Below are 20,399 nucleotides of genomic sequence, written 5' to 3' on the forward strand. Positions count from 1 at the left end.
TCCAGAGTTTATTTCAGTATTTGCTGGAGGAAATTTTGGCTTTGATCTGTGACTTCTTAAAAGTTATGGCTCAATTCTTTAAAATTATCTTCTATGGTTCTACAGAATGAATGGAAGTAACAGTGTATAATAAATTAACACAAAAATAAATACTAAACATGATAGAATCTGTGACAGAACTTTGCCAAGAAGTAGTTTACCAATCCTCAGGGCACCGGTCACTGGTGCTGCCTAACCCTGACCTCCAACAGCCCCCACTGGGAATACAAGGGCCCCTCTCCCCCGGCTCCCATGGTTCAAGTTTTCCTGTCAAATACTGACATGGTATTTTCAGCTCTCAACAACTGCTGGCTCCAACACATCCTTTTCCATATCCTGTTGGTGGATGTTCTGTTTATACCCACCAACAGTACAGACATTTTAGTTATTTTGTGTTTCAAAAGAAATCTTGCAACTTTACTACTCCCAAAGCAGTTCCCCGTTTTCTATTCTTCCATCATTGGGCTCGAGTTCTGATCACACTAGATCTTTGACAACACTTGAGGGTGTCCATCCCTGTTACTTTTTTTAGTTGAAGGTTACTGGGGTTACACTGGTTACAGAGAGTATACAGGGTTCCAGTGTACAATTCCATGACACATCGTCTGCGTATCCTTGCATGGTGTGCCAATCGCCCACTGAAATCATCTTCCATCACCATGTGTGGAACCCTCTTCACCCTCGACCACCCCCACCCCCTTCCCTCCAGTCACCCCCACTCTCTGACCTGTGTCTATGAGCTTTCCACAGCCACAGCACTGCCAACATCACAAAAAAGCAACCAACCCAACGGGAGAAGATACTTGCAAACAGAGCTCTGTCAAGAGCTTACTATCCAAACTACAAACAGAACTCATTCAACTCAACACCAAACCCCCCAACAACACACAATCCAATTAAAAATAGGCGGAGAACCTGAAAAGACCCCTTTCCAGAAGCTATACAAACAGCCAACAAATATATGAAGAGATGCTCAATTCCACTAGGGACATGCAAATCAAAACCACAATGAGGCACCGCCTCCCACCTGTTAGAGTGGCTATTACCAACCAGACAGGTAATAACAAGCGGTGGAGAGAAAGGAACTGTGTTCACTGCTGGTGGGAAGGTAGACTGGGGCATCCCCCACAGAAAACAGTCTGGAGGGTCCTCAAGAAATAAAGAATACAGTTACCGTATGACTCAGTTACCGTATCCCCTCTTCTGGGCATCTACCTGAAAAATTGAAAACGTTTAGTCACAAAAACACATGCAGCCCTGTGTTCATTGCTGACTTATGCAGTGGCCAAGATATGGAGACAACCACAGTGACCTTGGACAGAGGACTGGATGAAGCAGATGGGGTACATACACGATGGAACAGTACTCAGTCACGAGAAAAGATGAAATAGTGCCATTTGCAACAACACGCATGGACCTTGAGAATATCATGCTGAGCGGAATCAGTAAGTCAGAAAAAGCCAAGAAAAATATAATCTCACTCGCACGAGATATAAACTGAAAGCAAAAAAGGAACAATCAATCAAACATGCACTTTGATTAGATTCAAGATATGATATCTTATATCTTACAGAAACCACGTGACTTACCATGCTGTCCAAGTGAGAAACGATTAACCCACTAGATCTTCAGCAATCAGAGGTGAGAGAGAAACATAATGAGTTGTGGCGTCTCTTCACAGGACACAATAACTAAACAGAGGTGAAACCTCTGAAAATGTCTCAGCACAATTGGTTTTCCCCAGGATAATTTTGAATCAGGATAATAACGAGAAATTGCTAAACATTCTCTCAATTTCTGCATTTTCCCATCAAAGCAAAAACGAGTTAAAATGGAAGAAATGCAAAGGATTCGAGGACAGAGGCAAGCTTGGGGAGGGTCTTACTAAGCGACAGGGCCCATCACGGAAATGTCTCCAAATGAGGCTCTAAAGACAGAGGCCTCAGGACCTGCCGCAAAACATACAACTTAACTTTCAGGAGATCTCAGTTGGGTACTCACCCCTCTTCCCCAAAGTGGAAGGCCTGCTTTCAGCCCTTTGTCTCAGAAAAACATGACAAAAAAACACGCAAACACAGTGTCTTAGAACACGTTCGATGTTCTAAACACCCCAAAGAACTGAGAACAGTTCCAGTGTCGTCATTTGACACCGGTGCACAGGGTTCCCTTGTTTACTTCTTTACGGTTGCTCGTGCCTTTCTCAATTGAGTATTTTCAGTCACGATTCCAGAACGAATTCCCTATACCCTAGTCTCTCCCTATGACTCTCCGTTCAGAGAGAGCAACCTGCAGCCAGTCCCGGATAACAGGGCGCACATGGCCGCACCAGCTGGCATGCTACACACTATGCTCCCGTGCAGAACTCACTGCTGGGTGCACACTGATATGGTACTTGCTCACATTCACATACAAAAATAAAGGAGCCCACTTGGACTCCAATTCCTTACAGACAGGAAGGAAACCTTCCGAGTTTTAAGGCCTCAGCCCTAAAAACTGACAGACACAAAACTGAGCCTGCGGCAGCACTGAGGGTGACAGCGGCACAGAAGCATGTCTGAATTCCCTGAAAGCCAGCCTCCCGCTGACTTTCATGTTGTCCCTGGTCTCTGCCCCGGACAACAGACATCCACTCACCTTCAACGTCACGGCCACGGCCACGGCCACCAGTGGGAAACGCGGTCTCACTGCAAGACACAATGTCAACAACAACAAAAAAAGAGTTGGAAAGACTGGCCTCGTGCACGGCCTTCCCTGTTGAACGAGGGGCACCATCAAAGCCAATGAACACAGCGGGCCATGCTCACGGGGAAGTGATGGGGTGCTGACACGGGGCGAGTCCCTCATCAAACTGCCGCCTCCAGAAACCACTCTCCCCATCGCAGTGAGAGAAGACTGTCGCCTGCACTGGGCCTCAGCGTGAACATATTGAGCATGATTTTTAAGTCATCCTCTCCTTCAGGGCCATAGGAGTTCTCATCATTGACCCAACGCAGGCACGGACAGGCACGTGGATCACTTCACGTTCGGTGTACTCACCAGAGATGTGTCCTGGACCTGAGGACACAAGGCGGGCTTGACATCTGCACCTTTCCAATGACGGAGGAATCCTGACAGAGAACACCCTGGAAACTCTAGGTCAACCAAAAGTCTCCTTTGGGAACGTGGCCTGGAGAAAGGATGAAGACAGCGGACTGAACCACTTACTCCTTCACTCTTGGGACTGAACTCATGCATGTTGATCCTCTCTCTTCAGTAACGGTCGTTCCGAAATAAAATAACAAAGAGACAAATGAATATAGAAAGGAAGAAATGGAAGGAAGGGACAGTTGAGGGAGAGGAATGGGGAAGGGAAAGGAAGGGAAATTATAAAGAATAATGAAATGGAGCCCAAACAGGTTGAACAGCACTGACTGAAGAGCACAGCAGAGAAAGCCAGTCCTATGGTTTTCACTATAGAACACACAGTGTTCGTCATTAAGTAGGAACATAGTGCAGAAGACTCATCCTCCCACTGAAAGAACGGGTTCTGACACAACACCGGGTGAGCCTTGATGCTCAGGGTGGAACCCAAAATGACTAGGGACGCCTCACGCAAGTTACTCAAGGGCACAGAGACATCAGGACACCTCCCATGGTGCTCACTTGTTATATTCCTATCAAACCCCACGCACCATGGAAACTTTCAATACAGAGCCTAAATGGTAGCTATGAACTTCGAAGTTCCCTTTCATAGCTCACCACATGCCCCAAGCAGCCAAGCAAGTATTTCCCCACCGGATAAACTGGAGCCTTATTTTTACAAATTCAAGTGGAAGTGAAGTCACAACTGAGATTTTTGAACACTCTGAAAATCACCCCCTCACTGTAGCAAAGGCGGATTTCTCCCCGGCATCACTCAGGGCAGCCGACCTCACCGGGGAGGGAAACACCAGTGGTGCAGCAGCGTGCTGAACGTGGAGAAACAAAGGTGGTCAAAGAACCAATCGAGCACAATTAAACTGTTAAAAGCCCACAATACTCTCAACAACCACGGTGAAGCCTTACAGTTTTGTCAAAGCTCACATTCAGTTACCCCAAAACTCAGCAGAGCTGGGCAACCAAGGCCCATGGGAAAGAGTATCACTGTACTTTCATCTCCGGACACCTCCAGTTTGGTCATGTTTTCCACAAATGTTTCTGAAACTCCAACACTGACCATGGCATCTATCACCCATCGAGGGCAAGTGAACCGTGGGTAACGAGCTGTGTACCACCTGACGTGACACTTGCTCAGGACCCCATCGGAAGCAGAATCAGCCCCCTCAGAGGCTGATTCGTTCCTGACACAAAGGAAATCCTTGGCGATTTAAAGGCCCCATTCCTAAACACAGACAGTAGTAAAATCAGCCTGCATCACTACTGAGGGTTAACAGCGCAGAAACTACTTTCCTGCCAAAAAGCAAGCCGCCCGCTTACTTTCAAGTTGCCCCTGGTCTCCACCAAAGACACAAGATATCCACTCACCTGAAACATTTACGGCCACGACCACCACCTTGCCACGTTGTCTACCTGCAAGACACAATGACAGAGAAGAGAAACGGAGTTGGAAAGACTCGTCTGGACATGACCTTCCATGAGGAACCATGGGGCACAATCAAAGCCTGTGACCACAGGCAGGTCCTGTTCACGGGAAGCGATCAGGTACAGCCACTTGGGGTTGCCTCATGAAAGTACCTGTCTCAAGAACGAAATCCCACATCTTTGTGGGAAATCACACTCCCCAAAATGGTGCCACAAGACTGTTGCCTATGCTGGGCCTCAGCGTAATCGAGTTATCCATAGTGTTTGAGCTATCATCTCCTCAGGGCAGTGAGTTCTCATCATTGACCCAACACAGGCTCACGCAGGCACCTGCACACCAGCACATGTGTGCGCGTGCTTACCAGAGGTGGATCCTGGACTGGGGACTGGACTGAGGACACCAACAGGGGCTGCGACCTGCCCTTTCCCAGTTCTGGAAGCAGCCTGACGTGGGGCACTCAAGAAGCATGAGAGCAAAAACCTTTGTTTAGGTAAATGACCTGAAGAAACAGGAGAAAAAACAGCCGTCACAACTAAGTATTCCATCGATCCTGGGACTGAACTAATACATGCAGGGTTTGTGTGGTACTAGTCACGCCAACACAGAAAGGATGAATGGATAACACATGAGTAACAGGCCACACTCAGAACACTGGGCGAGGACTACTGCTCAGGCTAAGCCACAGAACGACATCATGAGGCCACACACAGTGTACTGTGGGGAACATAGGTATCGGGGCACTTCTCACTGCGCTCACTTACTATGTATTGTGGGCAAACCCCGCCCGCCATGGAAACTCGCACAGGAGCTTAAGTTCCAGCTCTGAACTTGCACTTCCGTGTTCCCGTTCATAGTGAGAAACATCAAGTGATTTCTCACTGGATACTGACCGGACACATCAACTGGGTGCACTTAAGTAAAAGTGATTATAGAGCAGTGACATTCAAACATGCCCAGCGCTGTGCGTCTGTCTGTGCTGATGCATGTGTGTGCAGGGTGTCATGTGGGGGTGTCCATGTGTTTGTGTCCCTGGGCGACACTGGAAGAAGAGTTGTCTTGGCCCACACATTAAATACACTGTGACAGGAAATCACAAACTTGATCCTATTTGAAGTAGTTTGAGTTACCATCTGTGTTTGGCCACACCCACAGCCATCCTGAGTTGCACATGGCTTGCAGGCCGCAGGCCAGACACTGCTGGCCAGGGCCACCCTATCAGAGGAGAAGCCCTATCATTGTCACACCAGTGGCCTGTTTTCAGTGAATCGCAAGAAGTCGAAAGACCAGTCGAAGCCCACCACAATTACGTACGCCCATGAATCCGTCCATGGACGTGGTGACGCCTTGCCCTCCTGCACACACTCACACTCAACACTGTGGGGGCATCAAAGGCCCATGGGAAGGGATCGTTATTGCATGTCTGGATGCCATCCTCATGATCACTGTTACACAAAGGTTGTGTGAGATTCCCACACTGACCATGATGTTTATCCAGCATGTGAGATGGCAGGCATCAGGCTGGGCACAGACTGACAAGACCCTTCCCCAGGACCCCATGACAATTCAATTCAGCATTCTTCTCCAATTTACTACGGACAGAAAGGAAATCTCTTTGAGTTTTAGAGCCTCAGTCCCTAACACTGACAGTCAAACTATTTATTCTGCATCAGTATGGACATTTAAGGCAGCTGGAAAATGTCGTAAGAGTCTAAAAGGCAGCGTCCCACTTACTTTCATGTGGTCCGAGGTCTCCATGCAGAACCACACGCACCCACTCACCTTCAATATTGAAGCCATGCCACCGCGCTGCCACATGGTCTCCCTGCAAGACACAACGAGAGAAACAGAAAAGTTGTAAAACGGCACCATCAAAGTTCACGAACATGAGCTGGCCGTGCCGTGGTCACAGGGAAGTGATGTGGTGCAGGCACGTGGGATTCCCGGAACAAAATCCTGCCTCCAGAAATAACAGTCCCCTACCGTGGGGCCACAAGATTGTCACCTATTGTGGGCCTCAGCGTGAACATAATGAGCATGATTTTTAAGTCATCCTCTCCTTCAGAACTATGTTAGTTCTCATCACTGACCCAATGGAGGCACCTGCAGGCATCTGTACAAATGCACACGCGTGTGCTCACCAGAGACGGGTCCTGGACTGGGGGTACCATGCGGGGCTTGGGATCTGCACGTTTCCAACGATGGGAAAACCCCGACAGAGAGAGCCAGAAAGGCTCTAGGCCAAACAAAAGTCTTTTTGGGAAAAATGACCTGGAGAAAGAGAAGAAACACCCATGGAAACCATGCATTACATCACTCTTGGGACTGAGCTAATGCATACTTCTATTTTGTGTGATAATGATCATTTGAAAATTAATGAATAAAGGAATAAATACAAAAAAAGATCATTAAAAAAATGAATGACTCCCTCCAGGAAGGAAAGCATGTATTTCCTCAACACACACAACCAGATGCCACCTTCTGAGGTAAAATGAAGCCAAGTAAAGATACAGCAATGTTCTTCAAATATTGTAAACACCAAGTTTATCACCCTTTGGGAAAGTGTGGATATCTACCTGCCATGTTTTAGGGCAACCTAATCAAAGAGGAAACAGTATCAATGGCACATCAGCCACCAGATTCTGGTCAAGAGCAAGGGGTGAAAGAACCAATCGATCACTACCAAATTTACAGAAGCCCATGAATCTGTCAGCGGACATGGTGAAGCATTATCGTTTTGTCGAAGCTTCATTATTTAATCCAAAACTCAATAGTGTCTGCCAACGATCTTGCAGCAGAAAATACTGCAACACGTCTATCCCTGGACTCCACTGGCATGGTTACATTTTCCACAAAGGTTTGATGAAATTCCAACATTAACCAAGATACTGATCATACATTAAAGCACATGAGAATTGTGGGTAAAACGCAGTGCACAGACTGACATCATGATCGTTCCAGATCCTATGGAAAAAGGAAGTAGCCGCCTTGCAGTCCAGCATTACCAATAGGAAGGACCCCTTCGGAGTTTGAAGGTCCCATTTCTAAAACTGAGAATCAGAAAAAACTTAGCCAGCTTCAGTACTGGGGGTAAACCTGCGCAAGGAAGTTTTATGGCCTGACTACAACCTCCTCATTGCTTTGTCTCTGGTCTATATCCAAGACAAAGACATCCACTCACCTTCTACATAAAGGCCATGGCTACCACGTTGCCTGTCGTCTCGCTGCAAGACACAATTACAGAAACAAGGAGTTGGAAAGTCTGACCCTTGTGTGGCCTTCCATGAGACCCAAGGGGTCACCATCAAAGCCTATAACCACGAGCTGGCTGCATGCATAGGGAAGCAGTGGGGTGGAGGCACATGGGACTCCCTCAAGAAACTGCTACCTCCAGAAATCAGTCCCCACCATGGTGGCACAAGGCTGTCACCTTACACTGGGCCTCAGCGTAATCCTGTTGAGCATGATTTTTAAGTCATCATCTCTCTTCAAGACAGTATGAGTTCTCATCACTGACCCAACGAAGGCACTTTCCTGACATGCATACAAGAACACATCACATGCTCACCAGAGACGTTTCCTGGAATGGGGGACACCAAGGGAGACTTGAGATCTGTATTTTTCTAGTTCTGGAAGACGCCCGACAGAAAGCCAACTGGTAAGTCCAGGCCCAACAAAACTCTCCCCTTGGAAAACGACCTGAAAAAGAGAAAGGCAGATGGTCTAATCTATTTATTGTCATCAGGACTGAACCTACTAAATGTTGGTCTTTTATGTGGTAATAATCATGGAAAATAAAATAATAGATAACCTACAAAAGGAAGAACCAATGAAGGAAGAAAGAATGGAAAAAGAACAAAAGACGAAAGCACAAAGAATGACGAAACAAGCCAGAACATGCTTGCACTGCTGATGCAAGAGCACACAGTAAGACCAGTCCTGTGATTTCCTCTGCAAACACACACAGCATTCGTCGTGAAAAATGAAGACAATATACATGGCTCATCCCTGACAATGAAGCGATAGGTCAATGACAAAACACGGGCTACCCTTACTGCTAAGAGCAAACCACAAAATAACACTACGACGTCTCCCACAGTGTAAACTGGGAAACACACCTGGACACCTCCCATTTGGCGCACATGCTATATTTGAGGCGAACCCACCCACCACAGAAATTTTCAAGACACAGCCTCAGCACCAGCTACAGACTTGCACTTCGAAGATCCCTTTCATGCCTGACCACACTGCCCAAGTGGCCATGCTAGTGTTTCCTCAGTGACTGCACAACCCGAGCGCCATTTTGGTGAAAATGAAGTCAAGTAAGCTACAACGGTGACTCTGCACTATTCTCAACATGGGCCCCATCACCCATTGTGCAAATGCGGGTGTGCACCTACTGGGGCTTAGCACAACATAACTGGACAGGGAACACTATCAATGGCACCTCAGTGACTGGATTTTGGTGAAGCACAAAGGGTCAAAGAACCAACCCAGTTGTGCCAAGTTTACAGAAGCCCATGAATCTGACCTTGGACATGGTAAAGATTTATCATTTTGTAAAAGCTGCACTGTTTGCGCCTCCAAATGCAATGCTGTTTGCCAGCTGGGACACACGGGAAAACACAATCGCCACACTTTGATCTCTGTTCTCCGTGGGACAGTTATCTTTTACACAAAGGTTTGGTGAAATTCCAAAATGAACGAAGGTATTGATCACCCAGTAAGCATATGAGAATTATGGGTAACAAGCTGGGGTACAGCTGACACCAGATTTGTTCAGGGTCCCACGGAAAAAGAAAGTGGCCACTGAAAGTCCTGCATTACAAATAGGGAGGTCACCTTTGGAGTGTAAAGGTCCAATTTCCAAAACTCAATGTTGTAAAAAATTTAGCCTGCTTCAATACTGAAGGGTAAGCAGCACACAAACATATGTATTGCTTGGAAAGAAGTTTCCTGTTACTTTCAAAGTTGTCTCTTGTCTCCATCCCAAAGACTCCATCCACCTTCAACACAAAGGCCACGGCAACCACCTTGGCCATGGTCTCCCTACAAGACACGAGGAGAAAAACACGGTGTTGGAAAGACTGGCCTAATGTATGGCTTTCAGTGACACACAAGGGGACTCCGTCACAGCCCACGCCACGACCACATCAGGCCTAGGTCACAGGGAAGTGATGGGGTGCAGACACATGGGACTCCCTCAAGAAAAGGCTGCACCCAGACAAAACAGTCCCCATCATGGCGCCAAAGACCATCGCCCACTCTGGGCCTCAGCATGAACATAATGAGCATTAATTTTTAAGTCATCCTCTCCTTCAGGACAGTATGAGTCCTCATCACTAAGCTAACGCAGGCACAGGCAGGCAGGGGCCTGTCTGCACATGCGTACTCACCGGAGATGTGACCTGGAACTGAGGATGCCAAGGTGGGATTGAAAGCCAGGGATGTTTTGGACAAAGAAAAACCGATTTTGGGAACGTGACCTGGAACAGAAGGGAACGACATCTTTCTCAACTGTTTCTTCCATCAACATTGGGACTCAACCTCAGGATTTCGCTCCTTTCAGTGGTGACCATCATTCCAAAAGCGAATGAATGACTAAATGAAAGAATGAGTGAATAACTAATAGGTAAACAAATGACCAAACGAACCAGCAATGCTGACTCAAGCACAGAAACGCAAACACCAGTGCTGTGTACCACTACAGCAACACACGGCACACATGGGACAAAGGTGAAGAGTTCACTCACTGTTCACTCCTGGTGCTAACACACTGCATCTCACACCGAACCCTGGGGGAGGCCTAGTGCTCAGGGTAGCACAGAATGGCACCATGAAGTCACACACAAGTTACTCTGGGCACACAGATATCTGGACACCTGCCATGTAGCTCGCTTGATATGTTCTAACCTACACAAACCTCGTAACACCATGAAGAATTTCTAGCCAGAGCCCAAGCAGCAGCTGTGCACTTGTACTTCCAAGTTACCTTTCACAGCTGACCACATGCCCCAAGAGGCCAGGCAAGTGTGTCGTCAATGGTACAACACTAGAGCCTCATTTTTACGTAAAGTGAAGTCAAGTAAAGACACACAGGGATTCTAGAATATTCTCAACACATTGCACGCCACCCACTGCGCAAATGCTGTCTGTCTAGCATGGTCGGGGCCACCTGACCGGAGAGGAAACACTGTCAATGGCACATCAGTGACCTCACTGTGGTGAAGCAGAAGAGGTCAAAGACCAATCGATCACAACCAAATTTACATAAGCCCACAAGTCTGTAAATGAACACTGGGAAGACTTACTGTTTTGTCAAAGTTTCATTATTTAGTTCAAAACTCAACAGTGCTTTGTAACAAAGTCACATGGGAAAATATCTCTGTGGCACTTCAATATCTAGACTCCATCCGACTGGTTATTTTGTACAAAGTTTTGGTGAAATTCCAAAATAACTAAGATAATAATCATCCACAAAGCAAGTTAGAAGTACGGCTATTAAGCTATGCACGAACTGACAACATACGAGTTCACAGCCCCACAGAAAAAGAAACAAGCGTCTCCAGAGTCCACAAGTACAAATAGGAAAGACACCTTGGCAGTTGTAAGGACTGAGGCCTAAAACTGACAATCCTAAAAAATTCAGCCTGCTTCAGTGCTGAGGGTAAAGCAGCACACCGGCTTTTACTGCCCGACAACAAGCTTCCCGGTATATTCAAGTTATATCTCGACTCCCTCCAAGATAAGACCACACCCACCTTTGACAGAAAGCCACAGCTCCCACGTCGACAACGGTCTCTCTGTAAGACACAATGAGAGAAACAAAGAGTTGGAAAGACTGACCTCACGTACGGCCTTCTGTGATGAACGAAGGGCACCATCAAAGGCTACGGGTACAGCACGCCGCATACACGTGGTGGTGATGGGGTAGAGGCATGTGGATTTTTCTCAGAAAACTTCCCATAGCCCTGGAGGGAAATATCACCCTCCATCATGGTGTCACAACACTGTCATCTACTCTGGGCCTCAGCCTGAACATATTCAGCATGATTTTTAAGTCATCCTCTCCTTCAGGACGATGGGAGTTCTCATCATGGACACAACAGAGGCTCAGGCAGATGCTTGTACATCTGCACGTGTGCATGCGCTCACCAGAGATGGTTACTGGACTGAGGACACCAAGGAGGGCTGGGACCTGCCCGTTTCTGGTTCTAGAAGAAGTGCGGCATACAGACTCAAAAATGCTCTAGGCCAAATGACAATCTTTCGTGGGAACTTGACCTGGAGAAAGAGCATTAAACAGCTGTGTAAATCACCTATTCCTGCACTGTTGGACTGAAGCTAGTGAATTCTGTTTCTTTTTGTGATAACCACCATTCAAAACTGAATGAATGAGTGAATAATAAAGGAATTACCTAATGAAAGGCTCAACAAAACTGACAAACACCCACACAAAACCAGCCTTACAGATTTCACTACAAAAGCACATGGCACTGGTCAGGACAGGTGAAGACGGTGCACTGCTCACCCTGGCGATCGCACACTGGGTCAGACAGAACACTCTGTGGGGTCCACTGTCCTGAGTGAAACAGAGCGACACCATGCAGTCACATGGTTCACTTCGTGAAGCCCCTCACATCTTGCTCACTTCTTATATTCTAGGCTAAATCCACCCACAATGGAAGCTTCAACGCGGAGATTAATCTCCAAGTATAAACTCGCACTTCGAAGTTACTTTACGTTTCTGACCACATACCCCCAGAAAGCAGTGCAAGTGTTTCTTCAATGGATACAAGACTGGATGCCTCACTTTGGTTCAATGAACTCAAAGTGAAGACACAACATGATTTTCGAATATTCTCTACCTTGTGCCCCTGGGTGTATATACACAGTGTGACCTGGCAGCACTGACGGCAATGCTAACTTCAGAGGAAACAGTATCACTGGCACCACAGCTGCCTGATTTTGGTGAAGCACTGAGGGCAAAGATCAATCAACATCAACCTATTTTCTGAAGACCACAATTCAGTCACTGGCCTAGGTTGACATGTCACTATTTTGTCCAAACTACCTGCATCCATTCTAACCTCAACAGTGCTGCCCACGAAGGCCCTGGGAAAAATTACCGCTGCACGACCATCTCTGGGGGCCACCGCCACGCCTGGGTTTACACAACCGTTTGTAAATTAACAGCACTGACCACGTATTTATCATCCATTGGGACGCAGGAACTGTGGGTAACACGCTGTGCACAGCTGACATGCCAGCGGCTCAGGTACCAACTGAAGATGAAGTCAGCCTTCTCAAGAATCTGACACATGACCGACAGGGAGCTGCTCCAGTTTTCAGGTCCCACTGCTGAAGGCTGCCAGTCACCAAATTTATCCCGCATCAGTGCCGGGCGTTCCGACAACACACAAATGTCTTTACTGCCTGAAAGCCAGCCTGCTGTTTACGTTCAAGTTGTTCCTGGTCTCCACCCAACACAAGACACATCCACTCACCTTCGACATCAAGGCCATGATCACCACCTTGCCCTTGGTCTCCCTGCAGGAGACAACGGGAGAAAAAAATGTTGGAATTAGTGGCCAGGAGGAAGCCTTCCACGAGGAAGAAGGGGGCATGGCAGGCTTATTCAAGTGGAAGAGATGGAACAGAGGCAGCTGGCTTTTTGTCAGAAAATCGCCCGCCTCTATGGAAGAAAACAATACTCCCCTTTCTGGTACCACGAGTTGTCACCTACAGTGGGCCTCAGCGTGAACATTTTAAGTACAATTTTTAAGTCATCACCTCTCTTCAAGACAGGAGTTCTCATCATTGACCCAAGAAGACACTTCGAACGTGTCCATACAAGTGCACGTTCACATACTCACCAGAGAGGTTTCCCTTCACATCTCTCTGAGACAAGATGAGTACCCTGGGAACTCTACGCCACAAACAAATCTTCTCTTAAAGTGCGACCTGGAGAAAAAGTAGAAAGTCAAACACCTAAAGTCTTTATTCTGTTATTTTGGGACCGAAGCTAATATGTATTGCTCCTATTTGTGGTACCAATTATTCAAAAAATGTATGAAGCAACTAATGAATAAAGAGGAAAAAAGGAAGGGAGAGGGGGAGAGGGGGAGAGAGACAACGGACACAATAAAACTCTCAACATTCTTTCAAGCACACAGCACACCCAAGGACAAGTCCCATGCTTCTCACGACACAGCACACAGCACGGGTCAAAATGCTGAGGACGGTGCATGCTACTCATCTCTGGCGTTAAAACAATATCCAGAGAGAAAACACTGGAGAGCCTTAGTGCTCAGGGCGGACCACAGAACAACACCTTTAAGTCACACTCATTTACTCTGGGGAGCGCAGAAATCTGAACTCCTCCCATTTTGATCACTTGTTGTATTCTAGCAAACCCCTCCCAACACGGAAACTTTGTATTTGGGGCCTAAGCACCAGCTATGAACTTGTACTTCAAACTTCCCTTTCATATCTAATGGTATCCCCCAGGAAGTAAAGCAAGTTGTTTCCTCATCAAACACCCTGATTCCTCATTCTCGTGCAAGATGAAGTAAAGATACAACAGTGATTTTCAAATACTCTAAACAGCATGCTTACCAGCAATTCAGCAAATGCAGCTTTCTCTCTGGCATAGTGTAGGGCAAACCATTCAATGGCGCATCAGCGGCCTCATGTTGGTGAAGCACAAGAGGTCTACGAACCAATCAAACAAACAAATTTACAAAAGCCCCCAATCCAGTTCTGGAGGAAGTCTGAAAGAGAGCCACAAAGGGACTGCGTAAAATGAAAATCTTTTTTGGGAAAATGACCTGGAGAAAGAGGAAGAGACATTGTTTAAACTATTACTGTTCCGTCAAATATTACAACTGAAATGAATGCATGCTGATCCTTTCTGAGCTAAAAATCATTTGTAAAAATAATAAAGGAATGAAAGAATGAGTAAATGAGTGTAAAAATAAAAAAATAAATAATAGCATGGAGAAAGGACCCCATAAGAGGCTCAATAATGTTGACTTAGGACACACAGAAAACCCAGCCTAATAGGTTCCGCTATAAAAACACGTGAGATTTCAAATGACACATTAAGACAATGCAGTCTGCTCCTCCCTGCTGCTGAAACAGCGGGTCACATACCAAACACCAGACAAGACCCAGTGCTCAGGGCAGAGCTCAGAATGACACTATGATGTCCCCCCCAGTTTACTCCACGGAACACAGGTTTCTAGACGCCTGCCATTTTGCTCATTTCCGTATATTTCTACACTAATCCCACCCACCATAGAGCTTTCACGCGAGAGCCTAAGCACCAGCTATGAACTTGCACTTCAAGGTTCCCTTCTATATCTGACCACATCCCTCAGAAGCCACGCAAGTGTCTCCTCACCAGAAACACAACTAGCTGGGCGCCGGAATTTGATCAAGCTTAAGTCCTAGTCATGTATTACATTCATTTTCAACTGTTCTCCACTCAGGGCCTGTCACTGTTTGTGCACATCCCAATGTTTAGCAGGTATCTCTCAGGCAACAGGAGATGACTGATTCTGATGAAGCACGTGAAAGCAAGACATTCTAGACAACTGCACTTTCAAAAGCCTACGATACTTGCAACGGGCAAGGTGTATCCTTATTGGTTTGTCAAAGCTCAGTCAGATGAAAACTCAACAATGCTGGACAATTGAGTCCCGTGGGGAAACATGCTTGCTGTACTTTAATCTCTGGACGCCACCACAATGCTCAGTTTCTACACAAAGCTTCGCAAAATTACAACAGTGGCAATGGTACTCATCACCCTTTAATGATACGAGATTCTGGGTTATCAGGCTGTGTACACACTGATATGATACTTGCTCACATTCACATACAAAAATAAAGGAGCCCACTTGGACTCCAATTCCTTACAGACAGGAAGGAAACCTTTCGAGTTTTAAGGCCTCAGCCCTAAAAACTGACAGACACAAAACTGAGCCTGCGGCAGCACTGAGGGTGACAGCGGCACAGAAGCATGTCTGAATTCCCTGAAAGCCAGCCTCCCGCTGACTTTCATGTTGTCCCTGGTCTCTGCCCCGGACAACAGACATCCACTCACCTTCAACGTCACGGCCACGGCCACGGCCACCAGTGGGAAACGCGGTCTCACTGCAAGACACAATGTCAACAACAACAAAAAAAGAGTTGGAAAGACTGGCCTCGTGCACGGCCTTCCCTGTTGAACGAGGGGCACCATCAAAGCCAATGAACACAGCGGGCCATGCTCACGGGGAAGTGATGGGGTGCTGACACGGGGCGAGTCCCTCATCAAACTGCCGCCTCCAGAAACCACTCTCCCCATCGCAGTGAGAGAAGACTGTCGCCTGCACTGGGCCTCAGCGTGAACATATTGAGCATGATTTTTAAGTCATCCTCTCCTTCAGGGCCATAGGAGTTCTCATCATTGACCCAACGCAGGCACGGACAGGCACGTGGATCACTTCACGTTCGGTGTACTCACCAGAGATGTGTCCTGGACCTGAGGACACAAGGCGGGCTTGACATCTGCACCTTTCCAATGACGGAGGAATCCTGACAGAGAACACCCTGGAAACTCTAGGTCAACCAAAAGTCTCCTTTGGGAACGTGGCCTGGAGAAAGGATGAAGACAGCGGACTGAACCACTTACTCCTTCACTCTTGGGACTGAACTCATGCATGTTGATCCTCTCTCTTCAGTAACGGTCGTTCCGAAATAAAATAACAAAGAGACAAATAAATATAGAAAGGAAGAAATACAAAGACAAAGGGAGGTACAAAGGAAGGAAGGAAGGTAGGGAAGGAGGGAGGGACAGTTGAGGGAGAGGAAGAGGGAGGGGAAGGGAAATTATAAAGAATAATGAAATGAGCCCAAACAGGTTGAACAGCACTGACTGAAGAGTGCAGCAGAGAAAGCCAGTCCTATGGTTTTCACTATAGAACACACAGTGTTCGTCATGAACTAGGAACACAGTGCACACACAAGGCTCATCCGTGCATTGAATCACTGGGTGAGCCTTGGTGCTCAGGGTGCAACCCAAAATGACTCGGGACGCCTCACGCAAGTTACTCAAGGGCACAGAGACATCAGGACACCTCCCATGGTGCTCACTTGCTATATTCTAATCAAACCCCATGCACCATGGAAGCTTTCAAGCCAAGGCATATATGGCAGCTATGAACTTGTACTTTATAGTTCCCTTTCATAGCTCATCACAGGCTCCAAGATGACAGCCAAGTGTCTGCTCACTGGATACACAACTGCATGCCTCACTGTGGGATTCCCTCAAGAAAATGCTGCCTCTGGAATTAACAGTCCCCATAATGGTGCCAAAGACTGTCGCTGACACTGGGCCTCAGCGTGAACATATTGAGCATGATTTTTAAGTCTTCCTCTCCTTTAGGACCGTAGGAGTTCAAATTATTGACCCAACGCAGGCACAGGTAGGAGTGTGTACAATTAAATGCACACATTATCACCAGAGAAAGTCCCTGGATCTCAGAATACTAAGGAGGGCTGGGATCTGCATGTTTCCAGTTCTGGAAGAAGCCCAACATACAGAGCCATACAAGACCTAGACAAACGAAAATCTGTCTTGGGAACTTCACGTGGAGAAAGAGGAATAAAGAGCTACCTAAACCATCTATTCCTTGACTCTTGTGACTGAAGAAAAAATAATGTATGTTTTTCTTACATGTGGTAATCATCATTGCAAAAGGAAATATAGATAGATGCATGAACAGTAAAATAAATCAAACAAAGAGTGCACAGTCTGTTGAAGACACACACACACGTCTTATGTCATTCACTTCAAAACACGTGGCACGTGTGAGGAAAGGTAAAGACAATGCATACTGCCGATCCTTGCGTTCACACAATGGGTCCTATGACACACTCTAAGAGATGTATTGCTCAGAGTAGAACACGGAATAACACCATGGAAACACAAATGAAAAAGAAAGCACAAAGAGTCACACATGATTTACTCTGTGTAACCCCTCCCATTTTGCTCAGTTTTATATTCTAGGCAAATCCCGCCCACCATGGAACCTGTCAAGGCAGAGACTATTCTCCCCATATGAACTTGCATTTCAAAGTACCCTTTTGTATATAAGCACATCCTCCCAGAAGCAATGCCCATGACTACAAAGCTGGATGCCTCATGTGGTCTACAGAAGTCAAAATGGTAACAACTGTGGTTTTCCAATTATTCTCACCATCGTGCCTCTCACCGTTTGTGCAAAGGCAGACTTGTACCCAGCATCATTTAGGGCAAGCCTACGTGGAGAGGAAACACTATCACTGGCACACCAGTGGCCTAATTTAGTGCTGCATGAAGGCAAAAAGCAATCACAATCAACCCGTATTCAAAAGACACAATTGTGTCAGTAGAAACTATGAAGCCTTATAGTTTTGTCAAAGGTCATAGTCACCCCAAAACTCAAGAGTGTGAGCCAACAAAGGCCAGTGGAAAAGACTATTTGCCATAGTTTAATCTCTGGACTACAAAGCAGGGTTATTTTACATAGAAAGTTCTGGTGAAATCCAAACACTGACCATGAAATTTGCCATCCATGAGGGATATGAGAAACAAGGGTATCGATCTGTGTACAAACTGTTCAGGTTGCACAGTACAACCTTTTAGCTCCCTTAGAGACTGACTCCTCATGGAGAAGATGGAAATCTTGGGAGTCTTAAAGATCCCATTTCTAACAGTCATATAGAATTTAGCCTCAATCATTACTGATGTGTAAGGCAGCACATAAAACGTCTTTATTGCCTGAAAGCAACCTTCCTGCTTTCTTTCATGTTGTCCATCGTCTCTGTCCAAGGCAACAGACACATACTCACCTTTAACTTAGAGGCCATAGCCACTGCTCTGCAACACAATCTCACTAAAAGACACGATGAGATAAACAAGCAGTTGGGAAGACTGGCCTCAGGTACGGCCTTCTGTGATGAACAATGGGGCACTATCAAAGCACAGAGCACAGGCATGCCATGTTCACATGGAGATGATGGGGGTGCGGGCACATGGGATTCCCTCCATAAAATACTTGACTCCAGAGAAAACACTCCCACCGTGGTGCCAAAAACTGTCGCCTGCACTGGGCCTCAACGGAATCCTATTGAGCATGATTGTTAATTCACCATCTCTCTTCAGGACGTGAGTTCTCGTCATTGACCCTACAGAGGCTCGTGTAGGCTCCTGTACACCTGCACATCTGCACGCTCACCAGAGATGGTTCCTGGACTGAGGACACCAAAGAGGGCTGGGACCTGCCCGTTTCCGGTTTTGGAAGAAATAAGCTTGACAGAGAGTACATGGGCAAGTCTAGGAGAAATGAAAGTCTTCACTTAAAAAGAGGGACCTGGGAAAATAGGAGAAAGACAGTCATCTAAAAACTTTCTATTCTGTCTCTTTGCCACTGAAGCCAATGCATGTTGCTCCTTTCTGTGTTAATGATCATTGAAAAAATGAATAAATTCACAAATAAATAATAGAATAAGCAAAGAACCAAGTGAAATGCTTAAAAGCTTTGCTGAAGAACACATGCAAAAAAACCCAATCCTAAGACTCACTACAAAAACACACAGCATTTGTCATGTAAGTTAAAGACAATGCTTTCTCTTCATCCCTGGAGTTACAGCAATACCCTGAAACACAACACTGGCTGCAGCCTACTGCTCAGGAAGAGTGCGGAATGACACCATGAAGTTACATGCCACACATTCTGGGGAACACAGGTTATCGAGACACTTCCCATTTGGCTAATTTGCTATATTCTAGGCAAACCCCTCCCAACATGGACATTTTCAAATGGGAGTCTAAGCACCAGCTATGAACTTGCCCTTCAAAGCTCCCTTTCATATCTGACGCCTTCTCCCAAGAAGCCACACACAAGTATCCTCAATGGTATACAAATGGAGCGCCGCTTTGGTGAAAACTGTAGTCAAGCAAAGATACAACAGTGATTCTGAAATATTCTCAACATTGTGCCTATCACCCACAGTGGAAATACGGATGTGCATTCAGCATGGTTTAGGGCAAATTAACCAGACAGACAACACTATCAATGGCACATCAGCCACCTGATATTGGTGAGGTAGAATAGGTCAAATAACAAACTGATCACAACCACATTTATAGATGCCTATCATCTGTCATTGGACAGAGTGAAGCCTATTGTTTTGTGGAGGCTACATTATTTAGTCCAAAACTCAACAGTGTCTGCCAAAGAACACCCATGGGGAAACATCATCGTGGCACTTCAACCTCTGGACTCCAGGACATGGTTACTTTTTATACAAATTTGGTGACATTTCAACACTAATCAAGATATTGCTGGCCCAGTAAGCATATGAGGATTATGGGAAATAAGCTGCAATACAACTGGCATCACACTCGTTCAGACTCCCGTGGAAAAAGAAATGGCCTCCGTAGAGTCCAGCATACAAAAAGGAAGGACACCTTTGGAGTTTAAATTCAGCATGCTTCAATACTGATGTTAAAAGCAGCACAGAAAAACCTTTAGTGCCTGAAAACAAGCTTCCCTTTACTTTCAACTTGTCTCTAGTCTCCGTCCAAGATTAAGACCCTACTCACCTTCAATATAAAGGCCATGGCCACCACCTTTCCCAAGGTCTCCCTGCAAGACACAATGAGAGAAACAAGGAGCTGGAAACACTGGCCTCGTGTACGGCCGTCCATGACGAACAATGTGGAGCCATGAAAGCCAATGAGCATGAACAGGTCGTGTTCACTGGCATAATC

At 46.3% G+C, this 20,399-nt stretch overlaps 10 non-coding genes across 10 annotated transcripts; all 10 read right to left on the reverse strand.

Annotated features, from left to right (window-relative positions):
* Positions 1 to 2,945: 2,945 nt before the first annotated feature.
* LOC112306168 (small nucleolar RNA SNORD115) lies at positions 2,946 to 3,025 on the reverse strand. The gene has a single exon (XR_002974911.1). It is a non-coding gene; the product is annotated as a small nucleolar RNA SNORD115 (small nucleolar RNA).
* Positions 3,026 to 4,831: 1,806 nt separating this feature from the next.
* LOC112306176 (small nucleolar RNA SNORD115) lies at positions 4,832 to 4,908 on the reverse strand. Its single transcript, XR_002974919.1, has one exon. It is a non-coding gene; the product is annotated as a small nucleolar RNA SNORD115 (small nucleolar RNA).
* A 1,701-nt stretch (positions 4,909 to 6,609) lies between these two features.
* Positions 6,610 to 6,689, reverse strand: LOC112306171 (small nucleolar RNA SNORD115). The gene has a single exon (XR_002974914.1). It is a non-coding gene; the product is annotated as a small nucleolar RNA SNORD115 (small nucleolar RNA).
* A 1,346-nt stretch (positions 6,690 to 8,035) lies between these two features.
* LOC112306166 (small nucleolar RNA SNORD115) lies at positions 8,036 to 8,116 on the reverse strand. Its single transcript, XR_002974909.1, has one exon. It is a non-coding gene; the product is annotated as a small nucleolar RNA SNORD115 (small nucleolar RNA).
* Positions 8,117 to 9,865: 1,749 nt separating this feature from the next.
* On the reverse strand, positions 9,866 to 9,946 carry LOC112306177 (small nucleolar RNA SNORD115). Its single transcript, XR_002974920.1, has one exon. It is a non-coding gene; the product is annotated as a small nucleolar RNA SNORD115 (small nucleolar RNA).
* A 1,675-nt stretch (positions 9,947 to 11,621) lies between these two features.
* Positions 11,622 to 11,701, reverse strand: LOC112306174 (small nucleolar RNA SNORD115). The gene has a single exon (XR_002974917.2). It is a non-coding gene; the product is annotated as a small nucleolar RNA SNORD115 (small nucleolar RNA).
* A 1,645-nt stretch (positions 11,702 to 13,346) lies between these two features.
* LOC112306170 (small nucleolar RNA SNORD115) lies at positions 13,347 to 13,424 on the reverse strand. The gene has a single exon (XR_002974913.1). It is a non-coding gene; the product is annotated as a small nucleolar RNA SNORD115 (small nucleolar RNA).
* Positions 13,425 to 15,976: 2,552 nt separating this feature from the next.
* On the reverse strand, positions 15,977 to 16,056 carry LOC112306169 (small nucleolar RNA SNORD115). The gene has a single exon (XR_002974912.1). It is a non-coding gene; the product is annotated as a small nucleolar RNA SNORD115 (small nucleolar RNA).
* Positions 16,057 to 16,974: 918 nt separating this feature from the next.
* LOC112306173 (small nucleolar RNA SNORD115) lies at positions 16,975 to 17,054 on the reverse strand. The gene has a single exon (XR_002974916.1). It is a non-coding gene; the product is annotated as a small nucleolar RNA SNORD115 (small nucleolar RNA).
* A 1,680-nt stretch (positions 17,055 to 18,734) lies between these two features.
* On the reverse strand, positions 18,735 to 18,812 carry LOC112306167 (small nucleolar RNA SNORD115). Its single transcript, XR_002974910.1, has one exon. It is a non-coding gene; the product is annotated as a small nucleolar RNA SNORD115 (small nucleolar RNA).
* Between the last annotated feature and the right edge of the window lie 1,587 nt (positions 18,813 to 20,399).

The sequence above is a fragment of the Desmodus rotundus genome, chromosome 10, assembly GCF_022682495.2.
Source record: "Desmodus rotundus isolate HL8 chromosome 10, HLdesRot8A.1, whole genome shotgun sequence".
NCBI classification, from domain to species: domain Eukaryota; kingdom Metazoa; phylum Chordata; class Mammalia; order Chiroptera; family Phyllostomidae; genus Desmodus; species Desmodus rotundus.